General features: G+C 38.6%; 1 pseudogene; it reads left to right on the top strand.

Moving 5' to 3' along the window:
- The window catches only part of LOC148188033 (general transcription factor II-I repeat domain-containing protein 2 pseudogene), a 62207-nt pseudogene extending 39111 nt beyond the window's left edge, over window positions 1–23096 (top strand).
- The last annotated feature ends 225 nt before the right edge of the window (window positions 23097–23321 follow it).

Here is a 23321-nt window from a genome sequence, read left to right as displayed (position 1 = left end):
CAGTAGAGTTTGGGCAAATAGTTTGATACTCTGACTGAGGTCTGGCCAGGCTTCATTTCAAAGACAAAAAAGTTTGCCGTTAATTTCCACAATAGACAAACTTCTATTAATATTAAGCTTTTTAAGGGTGAAAAAGTTAAGATTAAAGAAGCCTGAAGGCAAGGTTTACCGTAGTATACCTATCTATATACAGATGGATAGACATGGAGCAAAATGACCATTTTGCATCATGTTGGCCTTGGATATCTTTAGGTATGTACAAAACACACAGAGCTGTAATCATCATTCAGTTGCACCACAAATGTTCAGTATGAGCTTGTAGATTCAGGTGCAATTACACCTGCACTGAAAACAAGGGGAAAACAATATAGATTATCTTTATTTATTAGCTGAAGCGTTGTGACAGGGAGTAACCAAAAACTTTACCTCACCAAAAAATATAATTTATTAAACAGTAATGCGAGTCAAATCAGATAAACCTCTCAGTGATTTTACTATTATTTTTATATGTGGAGATTGTTATGCAAATTAAACTGACAAACAATGCATCTTATTTTTAAAAAATTAATTTGCTTGCTTTCTATGCACAATACAACATGACATGCGAGATGAGATGAAAAGCTGTTGAAAAGATGACAGGCTCTGATTGATAACCTTTCTACTGCAAGCATTTTTTACCATTATTCATTGTTTGTCACAATAATATATGGTACTTAGCCCTCTTTGGTATGCATCACGATGATGAAGTGACCCTAATGGCCTAACTGTGATGAAAACAACCAATCAGAGCCAAGGAGTTGCTTGAGCAGCTGTTATTCATGTCAGTTACTGTGAATGTAAATACATAAAGCTTCCAAATTGTTTAAAATTGCATCATTGTTTAAATATGGATCATGATTGCCAATGTCTTGGCTAAAATGTTTTCACAAACATATTTTGGTGTACTGTTTGGCTGTAAAATGAGAACATTTGTCCACATTTAATAGCAGGGCAACTTGAGTGATAAATTGTCTGAAGTGCTCACTACAGTCTGTGTGTCAGAACCCTCGCTCCTTCGTAGCTCCACCCTCTGAGGGTGAGGAACGTGAGGCTTCAAAACGGCAGTCCACGAACTGATCGGTGATGCTGCGATGGCTATGTCCATTATTTATACATGGTCTATGATTTCCGCTCATGCTTTGTAAGTTGATATATTGCATAGCAGTTGATTGACTACTGATAAAAATGATCTGAATTAAAATATTTTTTCCTTAATATTTATGTATATTGCAAGTCTTCACAAGCACTTTAATTACAACATTGATGCCTTATGTCTCTTTTATATTGATCTTATGTCCTCTGACCTTCCTGTGTCACTCAGCAGCCAGTCAGGTGCATATTGCATATCCTCACTGCAAAATCTAGATAGTTTTGGACTTGCTCACTCTTATTTGCCTGTTTTATAGCTGTCCCATCAATAAGCTATGGTAAAAGTTGTTGTGGCAGCGATTGTTTTGGACCCTCAGTGCTGCCACTTGCTTGGATGACTGCAGTCTTCCAATTTTTATACTGACTGTATAAATAACATACAAAGTTCGAAACATGCTTGTATAGTTGTGAAATTTACTAGAAACTAGAAAAATCTCCAAAATGGCAGTGAACACTTTGAAAAGCATGGACGTGTGATCTGTCCAAACTAAGAGTTAGATAATTTCATGAATCTACTGTAAGAGGACAGAATAGGTATGTTAGAAATTAATAGCAACTCATGGCCAAATCATCATCAAAGGCAAAAAAGAAATCTGGTCCATAACAACTCTCCCCTCCTCCTCCAGTGAAGCCGGTGCTGCCGCGGTTACACCACCGTGGCTTCCTTATTAAAGCAGACGGTTGAGTGTGATAATGGATCTTGCCTTCCTCACACCTCAATTAACAAGTTTCTGCACACCATGAATAATTGGCCCTAATATAAGGTTCAATTACTTTCTCAAATTACTTGCTTTAATTACTTATTTGAAATTCAATCACATTTTAGATTAAACTCATTTTGAAGAGCAATATCAACACCATTAATATTATTAGGTAACATGGGGGAAACTGTGTGGCTTTCAAGCCTGCGTTAACTCGGTAACAAAATCAGAAGGTAATGAGAGCGTGTTTAATACATTTCCACTGTCTAGTTGAATTTGAGAATGATTTTCTAAACATTGGGCAGATGTGAAATATTATTTGCAATGCATGTTGAGAATGTTGTTTCTAATGACACCTGGGACAATGTTGTAGTCCAGTGCCTTTAAATAAAGACTGTACCAGATAAAGGCGTGGTTTTACGTATAAGAAACATGAACCACATGCTTGAGACTGGTCGGGTAAATCCAATCAGAGACGGCTACCGCACAGACTCTGGCTCTATATGCAGCTGGATAATTAAGACTTGGATTATAGCCTACTGCACACGTTATGTGAGAGTTTGCAAATAGATTTTTTCATATAGTTTTGCTGCTGTTGTTTTTCTCAGCAGTAATTGTAGTAGTAGTAGAAGTAGTAATAATAGTTGTTGTTGTGGTAGCAGTAATATTACAGAAACAAACAGGAGCTGATGGAGGTCTGAGCTGCCAATCAAAAGCACCTGTGTGTCTGTCTGGAAGTGATGAGTCATGGTCAGAGCTGATAAAACAAAGAAAACTACTGCTTGAAAACAACATCCTGCAGCAAAAGCTCTCAGTTATGTTGTTGAAATCTCTTCACTGTGAGCACACTTTGACTACTGTGTGTACTACTAGATAGACTGGGAGGTTACCAGGGGGAAGTGTGTATACCCTCCTCAATATTCCACTCAATATTCCACCCCCCAACCCACACACACACACACGAACACACACGCAACTCACCGTACAGTGAGTGATTGTGCACACCTGTGCTTAATGTGCTTTTAAACTTTTCTTCTTTTGTTCTGATGTAACACTGTGTGGGAACATTTTATAAAGGAACATTCTATGATCTGTCACCCCTTGACATCACCCAAACATCCTCAGACCTGTCACAGTTATAACATTATGTCTCAGTCAACATTTAACCTTTAAGGAGCGTTTTTTTAAATGATAAACATCCTTAACACGTTCTTTGAACATTAGAATAAAAATGTTTCTTTAAAACATTAGTGCAACTTGTAGGCAACGTTAGCCAATGTTTTGGGAATGTTCACTTTTAGCTGGGTTATTGCACAGACATCTCAAAGTCTTGGACTAACACTTTTAAAATTTGAAAATGTTCAACACTGGTGCCCCAGGAATCTACAATCTAAGAAAAAGGAAGGAAGGAATATCACCGCTTGTTTGTAGTTCACTTCCTGCAGCAGTGCCTCCACTTCAGAACTACTACAGTTCTCTTTGCATTTTGATTTCAGTGCTCCCTCTTTTTATATTTTTGGGTGGCATTTTCTCAACTTTCTCTTGAGATATCTCTTTGTGACTTTGGGTCTGCACACGATCCTTTAGTCTTATGCCCTTTTAAGGGCACTTGCGGGCATTTACTTATGCTAATTAGGGACAACTGGCACCCGCTTTCATTTTACAAGGAAGCTGGCATGCATCAATCTAAGAACACAGGTGCAAACAATTCTGCCAGTTAAGAACACGTTCATAAATCTGACGTAGAGTTTTCTTAATAACTTACTGAATGAGGCCCAGTGCTAACATGCTGATTAGATGTTTACCATGTTCACAAATTTAATTAGTTGGCATGCTAACATTTGCCAATTATTACTCAATTCAAAGTATAACAGGTTGATGAAAAGTTATAAGTTTCTGAGTTTATTTATTTGATTTGAAGTCATTCAGTGAGGACTGTGATTGTGTGTTAAATGGTAAATAAATAATAATAATAAATACTAAAAGAAAATACAAGTTAAACAAATGGATCAAGTAAAACTGTACTTTTTTTTATATGTTTACATGTTCCTTGAATAAATCTTTATGTACAGTACGTTAAGTTGATCGTTGCTTCTCTTTAGCTGTTTCCTTGAAACAGGCTAAATTATGGCAACTCCACAGACATCCTGTGTGAATAAATTCAGTGAGCGTACTCAGTCCACTGAATTACATTACAGTCTCTCCAAAGCAGATGATTAAAACATGCCCCTCCTGTCTGCAGATTGCTGCTGTATGCGGGTGGTCACCTCCAAAGTATCTGTGTGACCAATTTCCATTTTATGTCCCGCTGTGACACAAACGGGAATTACTGTGACCTCCTGCATTGATTGGCTGGGACATCATTTCCAGGCGTCCCGTAATTAGGATTGGAGTTAATCCCTCTCTGTCTCGTCCCAGCTGCATTTTTCCTTGCGAGAGCTGACCTCTGTCAAAGATAAGGAGCACACCTTCCTTGTCTCACTCTCGTGTTTCCGTTCACACGAGCACTTCTGAGCTGGGCTGATAAACCTTTCTTTTGACGAGACTTTTTGTTAGAACCTCCATTTCCCACTGGCTGGTTGTCTCTCAGTCAATCAGCAGCTAATTAAGAATACCTCATGCTGCTACCCTCTGCTGTTCTGCCTCCCTCTCTGTCTGTCTCCCTGTGGGAGTATCTCCTCTGAACATTCTTGTTCACTTGTGACTGTTGACAACACTGAAAGGAAGGTCATACACTGAACCTGTAACATGGTGAAATGTGGCTGCAAGATAAAAATTGCTGAGCTTGATTTACATCTGCGGTGTTGGGCAAGTTACTTTCATAATTATATATGTTGTATATTACTAGTTACACTAATTAAGTTACTTTGCAATATTACTGTCTATGTAGACAACATGTTGTCATCCCAATTCGTCACATGTTGTCGCCTTGCAGTGGACTTCAACGTCTATATATTATGCTCTAGGCATCCTTCTGCATGTGCTAGTTATGTTCCAGGATGTTGCGACAGTGTTATCGGTACAACCGCATGGTTGGATGCATGGATTGCCATGAAATTCTGCACAGACATTCATGGTCCCCAGGAAAAATTAATCCTGACGACTTAATAATCCTCTGAATTTTCAATTTGTATTATCAACCGTCGAACACGCTCTCATCCTAAGTTGTCACTTTTTACTGCTTTGCAGTGGACTTCCATGTCTACATATTACGTTCTAGGTATCCTTCTGAATCTGCTATTTACGTTATGTCAACACGAGCACATGGTGGGATAATGTTGCACATGGTTATGTTTAGGCAAAGCAAGCAAATGGCAATCAACACCAGATCATCAACAACTACACATGCTGGCATGGATGGTTAGTATTAGGAGAAGGAGGCTCATGGTAAGGTGTAGAAATAAAACATTACATTGAGATGGGAAGCAAACACCAGACTTCTGCATGAGAGTCCAGGGTTTGTTTGCTGCCCCACCTATAGTGACCTTTATGCTCCTTATATTACAATGTTACCAGCAACATTTCAACCTGCAATTTCCTGCGGCATGTCATGTGGATGCGACAGGTTCCATCTGGCTGCGTTCTTACGTGAAGCTGTCTTTCCATGTATTAGGCTGCCGCAGCAGGTGCCATCTGACAGCATATAATACAGCGTGGCCAGTTCTGTCCTGAGTTTATGCTGTCAAGCTGCCTATCATTTGGACATGAAAGGTGGCTTTTGGCGTTGGGATCTTACGCCAAAAGCACTGACAAAGCGAGGGTATTTGACAACTTCGGAATGAGAATGGTCTTTGGTGTGCTTGTTCTCTGGGACCAATGAAAAATAAGGTCAAATTTATATTTTCTTATAAAGATAAGATAAGATGACAAGATGATACTTTACTGTCTGTTTTCATGGAATTTTTTTCTTGCGTCCTCAAGATCTCAATAATCAACAGAATAGCATAAAAACAATTAAAAAAAAACACCTACTTAACATCTGTAAGGTCGCCCTCCAGCAGTCATCAGAAAAAAACTATACAATAAGCAAGCACATGCCCCTCCGACAAACAGTTATGTGAGAAAACACATTCACATTATAGACATCATATATTCATACTGCAAATTAAATCAGTTTAACCTCCACTGTATGAAGGGGGAGACATAAATCTTGATATCTGAAAATCAAATAAATTCTCAGCTATCTGCTACATACCGCAAAGAGTATTTTAGAAAGTTTTTTTTTAGTATTGGTGAACTGAAATCTTGAAATCAATTTGCAAGTACTTGCTTTAATAGTTTTTCATATTGCTGTGTTTCGTTAATACACTGAATACAGAAAGAAACATAAGTTTGTGTCACACATTGAAACACATTTCTCTCATCACATGTATTCACACATCACAAAATTGCCCCCCACCCTCCAACTGAAGTGTTTTCACATTTCATTAAAACAGCACTCCAACAGATGGGCCATATCACGGGAAAGAAAGTCTCATTTCTTGATCTGAAAAGGTGACATCTGTAAACATTTGCTGTGGTGTCAGACAGTGATGGAGAGGTTGCTGAGTGAGTGAGGAACAACTGCTGCTAATGGGAGAAATCAACAACTCGTGTATGTTGAGTGAGATGCTGTTAGCCTGACACTTCTCTCCATCTTTGACTCAATCAGGTTGTTTTGAAAAGCGTAGAGTTTTTAGTACTTTTTAACAAGCTGCCGAGAGTTTGATCTTTGCCTCGAGCTCCTTCTTAGGTTGATTGAACAGATGGGATATGTCACTGTAAAAAACAAACTTCAACTGTAAATCCATCATTCAGCATGAGCGACAGAACCATATCTGCCCTTTTCTGCTCAGATTGAAGCGTGTCGTTCTTCAGCAGGTTGGAAACCAGTTTTGCCCCTGTCTTGTTAGTCCTGGTTAAGTTCATTTAAATGATGGATTGTATCACTCCAAAAACAAATGTCAGACATAAGCAAATCAGGCAGCATGAGCAACAGATATGTGTTTGCTTTTTTATGCTCACACTGATGAAGGAAAGCAGCCAACACATCCTCCCTGACTTTTAGCTGTCTCTTTTTTCTCAGTTTTTAGTAGTATCCATTTGTAGTTTATTCTTTTCTTTCCTATCATTTGGTGGCAGTTTAGATGCTAGATGCTAGCTACTAGCAGCTCAAGGCATATATGTTTCCTTAATTGCAGCAGCACAGTGGCAGTAAATGTCTAACCTGTGCGCTAAACATAGCTTTTCTTGGTGCTGCAGAAGACTGCAAAGATGGACAAATAGAACAAATATGAATATGAAAAGAATATGATTTAAGGGCATAGGACCAGGCTACATAACACTGTCTTAGAGATGGTGTAAAGGAAATGTACCATAAGACATAAGAGATGTGGGTTGTCCCATTCCTCTCCATAATGCACCATTATTCTGTAGTAAATGATGAACACACTCACACACACAGCAGACGGAGTAGGTTCACTGAAATGATGAGGCAGGCAAAGGTCAGCAAAAGGTAGGCAGTCAAATTCGGCAGAAGTGCATAAACAAACAGGAAGAAAGTCCAGAATAGTAAGCAGAGGTCAAAAGACTGGGCAGGCAGGCAAACAGGCTGGTACAATGTGACTTGGAGAGCTCAGGCGATGACCAGGCAATGAGCTGGATGAAAAATGCAGGTATATATACTCAGAGGGTAATTGGGGAGTAAGGAGCAGGTTTGTGAATTGGTGTAGGCACTGAAACTGGTGGGAACACACTGGGGGCGTCTGCCAGTATAAGAGGGAATGACGGGATGTGGAATGGCAGGTAAGTGACTGGCAGGTTAAATGGACAGAAGAAAATGGGCAAAAATGAAGAGCAGCTGCGCTCCATTGGCCTCACTGCTTTAAATGTAGCGGCAAGGGCAGAGACACACACTTAAACAGAGTGCAGCTAGCATATGAGCTGGAAGTTATGATGTTGAATCCCTTTTCAGCTGAAAATCAAATAGCAGCACAAAGTGGAGATGCGGTGGTTATCTTTAATTGAATCTTTTCTCAGCATTTAAGTGGGTCCAGAGACAGTAAAGAACAACCTCCACTTTTGTACAAACATGCATGGTCCCTACTACTCCAGTCATCTGAAGAAAATGTTGGCACTGAATGTTACTGCAAACCACAAATATGTTATATTTACAAGTTTCCTTTGCATCACATTGACATTTCTAAAGTCAAGTATATGAGCTGACTTTGGCATTTAGAGGTGGAGGGCAGGACACCAGATACTTGCCAAGCTGCAGACCACTGATCAAGACCAACAAACGACAAAAATGGTTTTGACCCTGTGAGTCTTTGTTGTGTTCTTATGGCCTTAAAAGCCTACCCCAGTCGTGAATTTTGATGCCTTTACTTGTCTTAAGAAAGGCAGTTGCACGCAAGTGTCCAAATAACACCACAGAATGTCATCATACCATAGACTGCTTTACAGCCTACTTGGCTTTTCCAAAAACTGGAATTCATTCAGTACTCTATATCACTGACTGACATCACAACTAACACTCGATCACTCTTGTATTAGATATGATGAACGAAAAAAAATTAACCATGCATGTGTACTGTTTCTCCTTTTTTTAAATTTTGATTTGCCTTTATTTGCTCCTCCTTATGTATCATAATACGGTGCAAAATTATTAGAATGATACCCCATACTTTTCTATACACGTGTATTTTCTCTGTGTGTGTGTGTGTGTGTGTGTGTGTGTGTGTGTGTGTGTGTGTGTGTGTCTGTGTGTCTGTGTGTGTGTTCACATACAGGTGCATGTGTGATGTACAGAAGCATTAACCATCGTGTCAGATGTTGCTCCCAGCTGAGTGAGGATTTAGAGACAGCTTAATGAACACTGTAATTTCACTCCCTGCCCTGTCAGCACTGCACTCTGTTTCTTTTTACTGTCAGAATGACGCTGCAGCTACACAGAACTTTCTAAACTTTTAATCCCAGTTTTTATGAGTGCAGACATCCCTCTTATCCCCGACTTAATATGCTAAAGCATTGATTTTCCTGTATTAATTCCTGAATTATGGATAGTCTACCCTCCATAAAGGGACACTCTTTACCCAGACAGTCCAGTCATCTCTGTACAAGTTGATAGGCTTTTTAAAGTAGCCTGATTATGTAATAATGGCATAATATGTTAATTACTGGTGAATATTATTGACATGGTAACATTATGTACATGTTCTCAAAATGTGCTGGATTGTTGTGTGGGTTGTTAAATAACTTTGTGTGCTTCCAGCAAAAAATAAATATATTCAATATTAGACTACTCCTTCCATTAAAAGCAGAGTTTATTGGGCTGGAGGACATGCTGACATTGACAATGAGGGACATCGGTAAGTATGTCTAATATTGCCTCTGCCTCAACTTCTCAGACAATACTGGTAGTACAGCTTCAATTTTTGCATTTTGGAGCAAAATACTATCAGAAGAGCATATCCAAAGTCCTATGTATAGGACTATTGGGATGAGAACATGATGTCCTGTTCCTGCTGTGGGTCACTGATATAGACTTTTTAGAGACACATTGCCCGTGTTTGGGAGTAGCAACCATGTGCCTGTCTTGTTGAGGTCGGGATATGTTAACAGTTAAAGCATATATATATATATATTGTGTGTGTGTTGTAATTTCACCTTCTCTGTTGGTACGTGCATGTGGGGGAGGGTGGGGGGACTTTCTACACCTTACCATGAGCCTCTTTGCCTAATACCAACCATGGTGACAGTCCATGGTGTTGTGTAATAAGGGACCATGCTCCCTCATCCCTCCACCATATGCATTTGTTAGCATCATCGCCGCAGCATCCGGGAGCGTAAAAAGCAGTTGCACAACAATACCTAAAACGTCATAGGTTGACATAGAAGGTCTTGACAGAGCAGTAATATGTGACAAATCTTTAGTGACAACGTGTTGGATCTGTCGCTGGACAGCATCAGCTGAGAATGTGGCCGGACAGAGTTGCTGGGTTGTTATTAATCATGGCCGGGTGAACAGATGGCCAAACAGAATCTGCAAACAAACCCCAAACTTCCATGTGTGAGTTCTGTGTTCACTTCCTTTCTAAATGTGATGTTTTTATTCTACACCCTGCCATGTCCTTTTCTGCTGCAAAATATTCATCCATACCCTTGTTGCCAAATCCCAAGATGTTGACCCCTTTTCACCTCCCAGCATTTAAAGCGTCATCCCAAAACACCAGCAGGAGATGCAGAAGGATACCTAGAGCATAGTATTTAGACGCAGAAGTCCACTGACAAAGCGGCAACGTGAGGACTTGGGATGAGAACGTGATGTCCTGTTCCTGCTGTGGGTCACCGCTATAGACTTTTTAGAGGGGCCTGCAGGGGGGCCTGCAGAGCCACGCTGCCCGTGTTTGGGAGTAGCAACCATGTGGCCATCTTGTTTACGTAGGGATATGTTGACAGTTAAATCATTCTACAACCAGAAACCATTGATTACCAGAACCATCCACAAACATGGACAGTTATAAAGCAGCAGCAAACAATGTAAGAAGACGCTAAAAAGACTAAATAACAGTGCACAATTTTAAGGAGCTGCTGGGATCACATTTGACAAGAGTTGTAGCTTCATTAATGACATGTGATGAATAATAGATTGATTGATTGATAAATGACTGATTTAGTTGTTGTTAGCTGTTTTGTTGTTGATTTATTGCACCACATAAAATTATGCAAATTCAGCTTTTATTTTTGTGTTTACTTTCCCAATAACACACAATGCTGCTGTCATATGATTTTAAATTCAACTGATCAAAATGAAAATCTTTCGAGGTGTGTGGCTGTTGTCCTCAACTGGTGTGTGTACGTCTTCTGGACTTGGCTTTAGTCCTTCGTCTGTGTGATTGCAACATAAATCTCAGTTATTACTGACTGGGAGAAGAATCACTGCCCTCTAAGAATGAAAATACTTCAAATAAATGTGTACCCCTGATGGCGGTACAGCAGTCACTTGTTCGTTGCGTGGGTTCTTTTCATGTTTTGCTTCTGAACATTTTCAGTGTTTCTTTGATTACTGAGTTGAGTGCCTACAGCCTGTATCTGTTGTTCCACTGCTTAATAAATTTGGACAGATGGAGAGCACTTAAAACACGTGACTCTTTTACTGTTTCAAAAGTTTGATGTTCCTCTCAAAAACAGGAATAAAACAAAGTAGTTGGCTAGAAGTGTTCTCATTTTGCCTTTGGCAGATACAGCGATGTTTTGCGAGGCTGTTGCTCCTCTTGTTTCTGCATCCACGTGAATGCACCTGTGCTTGCACAGCATTCACAGCACAATAAATCAGTTATTCTCAAATGAGCTGTTCACTTGTACCATTTACACTGAATTAAATTCTCCAATAGTTCAGCAGAATTATTGCCCTTCTGCTGTCTGTCTCTTCCTCATGTATCTTTATTTGTCTCTCTCTTTGTCTTTCGTCCTCCCGTCTCCCACGACAGTGGGAGGAGGATAGGAACGATAGGAAACTAAAGCCCCAAAATAACTGAACGTGGAGTCATAAAAAAACATTGCATGAAATAAATAAATAAAAACCTAAAATAAATTTATATTGACATTTATTCATATATTTATTCATTTCAGGATTTAATTCCTAACAACAATTATTTTTTGCATGTATGTATTTAATAATGACTTAAATGGCATTCCATCGTGGCGGGGTTCAAACAGTTAATAAAGCTAATAAAATAAAAAGTTTCTTTTATGGCCCAACTTAACTGCAGAAATAAACATGTTTACAGCCTGGTACAAAAAAAGAACTGCTTTGGTCTCTATAACTAATTTCCACATCCATGACAATTGCATGAAAGGTACATTTGTTTATTGCTCCAACCTCTCGCTCCAATATGCCCACTTCTGACTAAAAAACACAAAACAAAACAAGAATGCAAAAATGCCAAACTCAAGGCCTTGAAACAGTCCACCATCCAATAGCTGTGTCCTATATCGATACAGTCTATGGTAGAAACCAAGTTACAGGCACGAATCATGAAATCTGGGTTTCTCATTTATTTGACATTGAAGAAATTGGTAGAAAGTCAACTGTAACGTGTTTATTTGCGTGCAAACACATCCACTATCACTGTTTTCCATGTTCCACGCCAAAACAGGGATTCTGATTTTGCAAATGAAACCTAAAAATCCCCTACATTATAATAATGCTCTTTTCTGAAGCAGTACATGCAACCCACTCTCATTCCAAACTCGCTCGTACATACAAGTGTGATGCCAAAAGCCACCTTTCACATCCAGATGTGACATGCACGGACGATGTCACTTGAGAATGCGGCCTGATGAAGCCGGTTGTGTGCACCTGAAATGCTGAAGAAAATTGTCAGATAATAGCACAGCCAGTAACCACGTAATATATGGAAGGTGTGCACTCATATTGTGGGCAGTTGGAGAGGTGGATGGGCCCTATAAACAACTGACTTTTGTGCAAGAGTTTGGAGTTCACTTCCCATGTGGGTGTGCTGGGTTTTTCTTACACCTTATCCTAAGCCTCTTTAGCCAAAACCACAACTATCGCCATCCACACTATCGTGTTAACACAGGGGCCGTGCTGCTTCACCCCACCACACGTACATTTGTTGACATCACTATAACGGCATCCTGGAGCGTAAACAGCTGATGCACAAGGATACCAAAAATGTCATAGGTTGATGTGGAAGACAAGCTTGGATTGAGAACATTTTGGTATATGATGTTAACTGAGACATCAAAATATATCTCCATGCTTAAATTATTTGCATAAATTCCATGCATTCTCCAGCACACTACATTAAATGTGACATACAGTTCATGCAGGTATATGGTTCAAGCTAAATCTAAAAAAAGGAGTGACAATGATTCCTTTATGTTAAAATGCTTAAGTTCAGAAGATTCTTTATATGTGGGTCTCTCAAAACACCTGTTATGCGTTTCAAGACACCATTCATTGTAATGACTGGAACACCGCTGTCAACCACTCTTTACCTTTATTAACCTGACACAAGGTGTGGATTTGTGGAGGTCCTGCTGAGGGGAAAGCGACTGCTGAATGCCTCTGTGTCCTCTTGGGTTGATCCCAGCAGTTACACAAGTGATACTTAGACACATCATGAGACCGTTTGGTCTCCTTGAGCAAAGGAAGGAGCTGGTTCAAGAACCAATTACAGCAAGCAGAGTGTTGTGATGGGGATTTTTGTGGCAGTAAATGTGTATCGAGGGAGCAAGAGGAGACTATAATTTGGTGAAATAACTACTGAAATGTAGAAGACGTGTGAAGTGTGATGATTCATCTGGCCATGATGCCGCCGCAGCCAGAAAAGTAGAGGCTGTCCAATTAAAACCAAGGTGCTTGCTGTCTGTGGGATTTTGCCTTCACAATGTAGAAGTGCAACTTTTTCTGCGAGTTCTGTCAATGTAAATCAAAAACAGGTCACATTAATGAGAACTGGCTGCACTCTGACAAAAAAGGACCTGTGAAAGATGGTTAAAAAGTTACAGAAGCTCCCATCAGCCCCTTATTACTGAAAGATGGCTGTGCTTTCATCACTCACGGTCACTCCCTAAAAGACCTCCAGCTGGTTTCTAAAGCATAGGGAGCACAGTTTAAATCTTATATTAACTGTATTTCAATGTTTCATGTGCAGTTTCCTTTAATTGGCCCTGGTGCCTTTAAATTTTTGGTGCATACACTTAGATAGGTTTTATGTTGCACTGCTGTTGCACAGTGTTTGACTGGGATATATGGAAGCAAATAAAAGTCATTAATATTTTGAGCTTGTGAAATGACAAATCACAAATTCAGGTTTGTAAATTTGTAATGATGTTTTGCAGTAACAGAAATATGTTGTGCGTGTGCGCACACAATTGGTTTGCATGAATGAGATGTTTTTGTAGCTTTAGAAATATTTTGTGTATGTGTAATTAAAATATGTGCAGGAATATTTTCAACAGCAGGGTTTCATAAAGGCAAATAAGATCATGCAAGTCTCCTATCAGTGAAAGAGCACTGTGCTGCAGTCCGTTATTTATTTTTTACTGTAGGAAAAATGCACTTGTTGCGTGAATGTGTGTGAACTGCGTGTGTCTCATGGTTGATGTAAGAGATTGCAGTCCTGTCAAGTAACCATAGGCCCATTCTTAATTTCTGCGCATGTCACACACTATCTCCATTAACAAAAATAAAATATATAAATATAAATATTCAGTCAGATTGAGAAAAAGTGTGCATTCAAACACAGCTTTGTTTTGGTTTTAGGGGAATTATTTCTTGTCCTATAGTCAGATACATCAAATGGGTTTGTGGAAATTTGATACCATCATACATGCACAGAGACAAAACGCTGTGCTCAATGCTATAAATGACACATATTTACATTATAAAAATCACACATTAACCCTAACCCTAACCCTAACCCTAACTAATTTAAGATACAACCAGGCAAATTCTGTTCCTTTGTATGCTAAGCTAAGCTAACCCTCTAGCTTCAGAGATCGTTATTCTTCTTATCTCAGTCTTAAGACAGGAAATATGTAAAATTCCCAAAATACTGAACTATTTCATTCAACAATGCCCTGCATTAGGTCTTATTCAGATTCAGTTCACTGAAACCAGCTCAACGGTGTCTTCTTCCTCCCACAGATTTTACATGCTGCCTTTAGCACTCTGAGAGGAATTAATCACTGAAATCTGTTTGGGTCTCACTGTGTCATCTGGCTCTTCCTGGCTCTTTTGTTCCAGCTCTGGGTGCTCTTTCTCCTGATTAACTTGGATATGTTTAAACAGTCTTTTTGGATTACAGCTGTAACGGACAGCCCTCCTCCAGATATCACATTGTTCTTATAGTTGTGGCTGTTTTCAGTAAGCCACTGTGGGGGCTGAGGGCTGCACACTGTGGCCAAACAATGGATAATCTCTTCTTGAAAAGTAGGAGGTGGTAATGCTGCAAGAATGCTGGCACAGTCGCTGCTCAGCACTAATTTAAGGAAGAAAAGTCTTTATAATTATCCGTGTAAAACAAAGTTTAGGCCGAAAGCTTTTTCATATAAAGCCTGCATTAATCCTACAAAAAGTTAAGTACCACAGTATTGATACTTTTGGTATCAATCTGCCCATCAAAGACAACAAGAATTAGTGAAAATAAATAAATAAATACAAACCTCCAACGCAGCATTGGCCCTCTTTCAAAGAGAATAATAACCTCGGCAGAATTGCTTGCAGCTTTTTTTTTTCTTTTTCTTTTTTAAGTTTGCCTTCAAACAAATGCCTGAATCTTTCACTTTGATTTTTATTGTTGGCTGTTTGTCTTCAAAGTGAGGGAGCTGCTGCAAGAGAAAAACACAGTTTGTGCATTGGTCCAGGCCATATTTGTGTACCGTGCATATAGGTTAGGAAGTATTAGCATATTGCAAGAATATTGTTGTTCTTCCTTATTCACTTTGTTTGATATTCACATTTAAGGGATGTTAAACTTAATGAAAGTTAGACTCGGCAATACTATAAAAGGAAACTCCATTGGCTTTACAGTATTATGTGTACTTTTGGAACTTTATATCAGTGAAAGTTAGGGTAAGCAGTTTATTTTGGCTTCATTGGACAAAAGTCCCTCAATAAATAGATTGTAATTTAAATTGTCTGAGAAAACATAGATTTTTTACACCTCCTTCAGTTCAGTGTTTACCATATATATCAAGATGTTCAATGAAAGTGCTCTTTTAGCATGTACATGCACAACGCTGGCCATTTGTCATCCATTGGTAGCTCAGCTCATTCTCAGTCCGAAGGTGTCACATACTGCCACTTTCTCAGTGATTTTGGTGTCTTGGCTGTATGATATGCCGCTGGATGGCGTCAGGTTGAAATGCTGCATGTAACAATCTTATATAGGAGCTGGAAGGTACCCCAGACTTGAAGGGAGCTGCTGTTCATTTCCTTCATAAATATAGAGCCAAACCATGATGTTTTTTTCTAGGTAGTTTGTTGTCTCTTCTATTATGTGTGTGCCCTACTAAAGCAGTATATCTAAGAGATAATACTGGACAAGATGTCCATCAAAAGGAATTAATGGCCGCTGTGGTGGCATTAACCTTTGTAAAGGTCATTGATTCCTGATAATGGACAACTTGAAGGGTATTATCCTGCTTATACCATGGTTTCTTAACAAAGAAAAAAAGCAAGATTATTCATTTACATTTTCATGCTTTTTGCAATCAGAAGTTTTTCACAAGCCATTATTGTTTTTCCCTGGTAACACCTGAGGGTTTACCTAATACCTGGAACAATCATTATTGCCCCATTAAACTCTTATGCAATCTTAGATATGACTTAACAATGGGAGATAATTAATTCTAGTCCACTCTGAATATATATAAACTTACATTTGTTTACGTTACTGTTATGAAATAAATGCACTTATTTTAAACCAAAACATATTTTTTTCAAAACGTATTCTAAGAGTGTGGTTGCCTTAACCGTACTTTGACCATTTCACAACATGAACCACGTGTAACAAGGTGTTTCAGCTGTGCATCACATAGAGACACTAGGTTACAGTGAGGAAACGTTTCAGCACAATTCAATGGATGTGCTTAAAATTTCAGCTGAGTAGGACGTACTGGTGATTTATTATGATTTTGGAAATGAAAACCCAGATTTCATGATTTTGGAGTTTGGAAAGAGAAATGTCTACAAATGTAGATTTATCAAGTCACGCTCACTTTAAGCAGTCATTGCCAAATTTTATGCTGTGACTGAGACATGACTAGATGATTCGAACGAGGTGTGAATTCATGTGGCTGAATGTGAAATAAACTGTTCGTTTTAGTGGCGCCCTCTATGGAGGAATATCCCAAGACTGAAAAACAAAGGTTGGACAGGTTATACACATATATGCACCAAGATTGGTTACAATTGCCCATTTTGATTTATTAGTATTTATTAGTGCTGGGCCGTTAACGGCGTTAACGTGCTGCGTTAATGCGGGATTCTTATCGCGCGATAAACTATTCACTAAGTTGGGTCTATACAGTGAGCAAGGCACCAATTTCACTTTGTTGTTTAAGCGCGGATGTATACCTGGTCGAATTACGGAGGGGCGTGAACAAGGCGGAAGCTGGTCTGCCTGAGTGACTGGAGTGATTGGCTCAAGCCGTGTCACAAAGCTGCTGACTGTTAATGGTCTTCTTCATGACCTCTAATGTAGGCCCACAGTTCAGTTAGGGTCATGTTATCAGAGGCTGCGCCCTCTGCTGTTCATTCCAGTTAGCAGGAAAAAGCTTTTTCCACATGGAGACAGAACCTGTGTTCCTAAATGTCTGTGTTTAACAAAATAAAAAAAAGTTAAACACCAAAGTAAATCTTATGGAAAATTATTTTTCTTTACCAAATATTATAGTAGAACAGCTTTCTCAAGCAGTTTGTGATGCATTTTCATCATTTAGATAGATAGATATTATTTTGAATGTCTTTGGCAAAATTCAAATCTATAATTTTAATCTAGATTCATCTAGATTAACTACAGGATTGCAGTGAGATTAATCTAGATTAAAAAAAATTAATCTATGCCCAGCACTAGTATTTATATAAAAGAAAAATTGATAAAAACTTCATAGTATACTTTGTCCTTTAAAAAATAATAAAATATGTTGCAGTGTAGTATGACCTTCCATAATAGATGAAAATGTCATCGTACAGTATGTTGTTCAAAAATGGATAAAAACGTCATAGTATAGTATGTCGACCAAAAATTGATAAAAACTTCATACTGTGGAATGTCGCTCAAAGATAATAAAAACATCATAGTGTAGTATGATGTCCAAAAATACATGAAACCGTCATAGTATTGTATGTCTTCCAAAATTGATAAAAATGTCATAGTATACTGTGTCATCCAGATATTGATAGAAAAAAAAAGCCATAGTATGGTATGACGTAAAAACTTGACAAAAACATATATAACATGTTGTCCTAAAATTGATAAAAACTTTTTAGTATAGACTGTTGTCCAAAATTAATGAAAAAGTCATAGGATAGTTTGTCATACAAAAAGTCAAAAAATTTATGGTATAGTATGTCTCCCAAAACGTGATGAAAACGTCATAGTATAGTATGTCGTTCAAAAGTTGATTAAAATGTCATAGTATTGTATGTCGTCCAAAAATCGATAAAAACATCCTACTATGGTATGTTGTTCAAAAACTGATCAGAATGTCATACTATAGTATGTCGTTTCATGTTTCATGTTTTCCAAAAATGTATAAAAATGTAAAGGATGGTATGTTAAAAAAAATCGATTAAAACGCCATAGTATAGTATGTTTTCTCATAGATTAAGTGAAACAATTTTTCACTTTAATCTTTTTTCTCCTTATTCACCAATGAATGTGTTCATAATGAATCCTTTTTGTTTTTAGTTGTATTGAATGTCCTTTTATACTGTGTTTCTTTTACACTTTGTCTCATTGTTTGTTCTGTTTCATGTCGAGCATTTTTTATTGCCCCGTTATAAACATCAGCTCACCATTCTTCAGTACGCAAACAAAGTCAGTCAGTATGTGCACATGTTTTGTTTTTTACAGTTAGGTTTCCCTAAAGTTTAGTTTTACCCTATGTAGTATTCTCAAAAACCTTTTAACACATCCTGGGCAGTAGAGGAAGCAGGTCCAACCCACAGTTCAGGACGGGTCATTGACTTCTTTCAGCTCTTCACACCCCTCACCCTTTGACTCAAAGGAAAGTGACATTCGAGAAGTGAAGCATCAGTAGCCTGTGTGAAGGTTAAAGGAGGATCTTGCTTCGCTGCATCTTCACCGCCCACAAAAAGAAGAAAATGTTCTCCTGTGCTGCCAAAAGAGCATTGGAGGAATTTATGGATGCAGGCTCAGGTTATTAAAGTACACTTGTAGGTGAACAGCGTGATGGCAGTGAGTTGTGTGCAGAAGCTTTGAAATATCAGGAACAAAGTTCACAACTCCATGTAGGGTTTCTTTTTATCAGATGCTGCAGGGATGATTTAGTATGTGAGCCATTCAGACAGAATGAAACTACACCATCACAATGACAATTAAAACAAAGCAAATTGTTTTTTCTGAAAATTTAATAATTGTCTTTTGTTTTTTGAGGTGTACCTGGAGCTGTTTCTGATATAGTTGGTTACAGAAAGACCCAAACTCAGGTGAAGATCATTGTTAATTCAATCCAATTCAATTCAAAACTTTATTAAAGACTCAGCTCAAAGACAGGTCCATAGGTAGGACATAAACAATTTTAAAAAATATAAGAATATATAAAGAGGAATGTAGGAAATAAAACATATATAACACATGTATATAACACACATTAACACACACACACACACACACACACACACACACATATATATATATATATATACATACAAATATACATAGCACAGTGAATCAGGCATTTACATACAGACATGAACGCCTGTGGCTCCAAATGACAAACTTAAACCTCACAGAGCTCAGCTCAGGATTGGCTAGAGCCAAAATAATGCCATTTTCAGATTTTTCCACTCTACATATATATCTATAAATCAGATTTCTTATTACAGCAGAATGAGTAGGAACACCAACATTAGCAAACATTTGGCTTGCACTGGAACTTCGAGCAGCTTTAAGCAGCAGCTTCATACTGTCATTATAGGCCACAGTCAGTCTCTGCAAGCTGACTTTTTTGTAGCGATGCCACAGATGGGCCGTATACAGAGGCGTACAGAAAGCTTTAAACAGACCTTGTGCGTATAACTTACAGCACCGTCTGAGTATATCCCTATCATCTGAGAGATCACTGCTGATGTAATGGCCCAGGTATTTTATCTCATCACACACCTTAAGAGCTGTACCAGATAAGAGGAAGTCAGGGAATACCAATTTTCTATCCTCCTTACTTCTGATAATCATGAGTCCAGCACAATACTGAGACAAAATGACTAAATCATCTGCAAACGTAAGGTGATAGATAGGAGAGCTACCTACCATACATCCATAGTCACATCTGTTTAACTGCATTGACAATTCCACATCAATATTAAATAAAAACAGGGATAAATTACCACCCTGTCGGACACCAATACTCACTTGAAACGGGGCAGATACAGAATGTCCCCATTTTATTTGCATTGTCGGATGTGCACACCAAAACACCAGGATTCTTATAAGGAATCCAGGAACCCCTCTTTGCAACAGTTTCTTAAATAATTTCTCATGATTTACACGATCAAAAGCCTTTGATGCATCACTAAAACAAACGAACACTGTGGAATTTTGCCTGGGATATTTATCAAGGATTTCCTTTATAGCAAAAATGCACATATCAGTGCCATGTTCACATTTAAAGCCAAACTTGATTATCAGTAGTGCAGATGTACTTCTCTAGCCTGGATAAGAGGATTCTCTCCAGCACTTTGGATAAAATGCTGGCTAGGGCTCCATAGCCTGTAGTTGTCTGAGCTGTTCAGTTTAGCAGATTTATCTTTGATAACAGGCACTAGTATGACAGATAACATAGTCTGGCAGGATTCCGTGGACTAAAAACCTGTGACACACAAAGCTAACAAAGGATAGTTTTAATAAAAGTTACCCTTGAAATATCATCTTACTTCATGCCATCTTCATTAGGGGTGTGCCATCTTAGGCACCTCACGATTCGATTCGATTACGATTCAGGGTGCTACAATTCCATTATTAAACGATTATTACGATTATCACGATTATCGATGCATCTTTTTCCCCATACAGGATTTCTTTTAAACAAGGTATATTTGTCAGCATCCATTAAATAATATAAACAAACAAATTTACCTCCATTATCTTTTATTTATATCACACCAAACGATCCAACACATTTCTCACAACAAAAAGCTGCTCAGAAAAAAGACTTCTTTTAACCAAAATTCTCTGCTTTTTTCACAGATTTCATTAGATTGCTTATTCTGCTTATTCAGAAATGATAAAGAAAGACTTCCAAACAAAATCCTTCACAAATTAACAAATGTTCATCGTGTTACCACTGTACTTTATTTTTACACATGGAGTCGCTTTTGTCAATGCTTTATGTCTTCATGTTCATAAAAACCGAAATGCCTTCACACGCTGGGTTTCAACCCTGAAGAGTGAACCACACGCTCAGTGACAGTAGCCAGCAAGTTAGCTGCCGTCATGTTGGCTAACAGTCTGTTATGAGTCCGTCCCTTAAAACTGTCCGGGCGGCTTTTTTCGTTCCGGCCAACTTCCGGGTGCTGTTGTGTTTTTTGTGATTTCGCTGTCATGGAAAATAATCGATTTTTATAATAAGAATCCTTATTAATATAATAATAATCATAACTAATAATCATTATTGATCTTCATGTGTCGCATTGCGATGCATCTAAGAATCGATGTATTGGCACACCCCTAATTTCCATCGTATTTGTAACCAAGCAACCAGCCACAGAGTATACAGCCTGCTTCCTGTTTACATCGGCACACGCACACCTAGTCTGTGTAAATGGTCGTATGAACAACTTTTGTATGTCGCTCCTCAAGCCCCCAATGTCTTTGGCGGAGGTGCTTTTAGTGTTTTCACTCTGTCTTCTTGGTGTTAGCTGCAGAGTCACCTTGACCTGGAGTCTTTTATCAGCCTGGGAGATTTTTAAAAAAATGATTAAGGACCCTTTGGACACTGAATGCACATGGTCAGTTTCTGAGCACAGCTAACTGGCCGTTTGTTTTAAATGTTTTGCCTGTGTCTTGTGTGTGAATTTTTATGCCGTTTTTTTTTTTTTTGACTTGTAATTTCTCATGCTGCTGTCCTGACCAGGACTCCCTTGGAAAAGAGATTCTGAATCTCAATGGGACTATTTGTGATTAAAAAATGTTAAATTAAAAAATACATTTCCAGGCTTTTTAATATAGTCAGAGATTATTTGTGAACCTGTGCTTAAACATTCATGTGTACAGAGATTATTAGCATTTTAAAACATTAAATATCATTATATCATTATCATTTATCGTGAAATTAGTGTGGATGTATCCTATGAGCAGTGGTGTAGTGGCAGTTGATGAGGTGTGTGTACTATTAGGTAGATGGGAAGGTCATGCTATATATTCCAACAGCTTTTTGGCTGGTGGTGGGTATACTGTAAACGTTTTACATCATCAATCTACGCGGCTGTAGTAGTAGGAAGGTAATTAGAAATGTAGAAGGTAGATTTTTTAGTCTACATCTTTGGAGTTGAAGGATGAGTGAGCCTTAATCACATTGCATCCACTTTGTTCTTCTGCAACCGTGCGTTAGCCAGAAGAAGGCTTGGTAGAACAGCTCTTGGTCCGTATCGGGTCAGCCTCGCCCTGATGCCGGCTCTGCTCCCTATCTTCATCCAGCTCTTTAAGTTTCGACAACGGCCATCCTTTTGAACCTCTCTCACTGTGCAATGCAGGATCATCGTCTTAGAGCCACGACCAAAGATATCGCCATGTTTCTTTCACACTGGTCATCTTTCGTATGGGAAAGCCCAAAAATCGCACAGTGTACACTGGGTTTAAGATCCCTCGCTCTGCCACGGATCTAGGCTTTTGTCAGCTATTATTTTTATACAGTGTATGGGAAAATCTCAAAATCACAGCCATAACTGAAACAGTTTCACCTCTATTAGAAGATAGTTTTACTTTATTTATTCAAACTATAAGCAGCTCTTCCAATGAGTAAAATAAAGATTAGCACACTCAAAAGTGCTTTATTACAAATACTTGCTGAGTTTGAGAGTACTTTATTTTGTCACTTTTCCATTGTGAGTGCTTAAAACATATTCAAACCCTGTTTAGAATGATGTAGACTGAGCTGTAGTCCTGTTTTCCTCTAGCAAGTGGCTGTAGTGCAGTGATGTTTTATTCATGTGTCCTTGAGATGGCAATGGAATGGCAAACTAACGGGTCAAAGGTTAAATCCCTTCATTTTCATTGTTTTTTGTACAGTTTCAGTCAACACCAAACACAGCTCAGGGCCACTGATGATCTACCTTCAGGGAAGAGTCCAACTGTCTGTTTGGAGCCTTTTTCATGCCGCCTCTTTCAACTCTTGTCAGTGTTGTGTGCTCAGTCCAGGGACTCACCTGCCAGCATCCGCTCTCCTCCTGATGACCCTGATCCAGTCCAGAGAGGACAGAGAGGATCAGTGTCATCAGGGGAGCTCTAATGATTTGTAATTATTGCCCCAGGACTCCACAAATGATATGTTGTTCAGAACAAACAGCCAACACTGGTAATTTTCTCCAGCATGAAATCCATGCTTAAAGGACCTGTGGTTTTTTGAGTTAGCCCTGACATGCCGGGGTAAACTCACCTAGCCTTTGTTTTAAACCTCCTTCCTACACTGCTGAAAGAGCTCAGATTATGAACAGGGATAAATGTTAATACTATC

The sequence above is a fragment of the Plectropomus leopardus genome, chromosome 12 (assembly GCF_026936395.1).
Source record: "Plectropomus leopardus strain MGB_pleo_1.0 chromosome 12, ASM2693639v1, whole genome shotgun sequence".
NCBI classification, from domain to species: domain Eukaryota; kingdom Metazoa; phylum Chordata; class Actinopteri; order Perciformes; family Serranidae; genus Plectropomus; species Plectropomus leopardus.
This window is presented reverse-complemented; position numbering and strand designations above follow the sequence as displayed.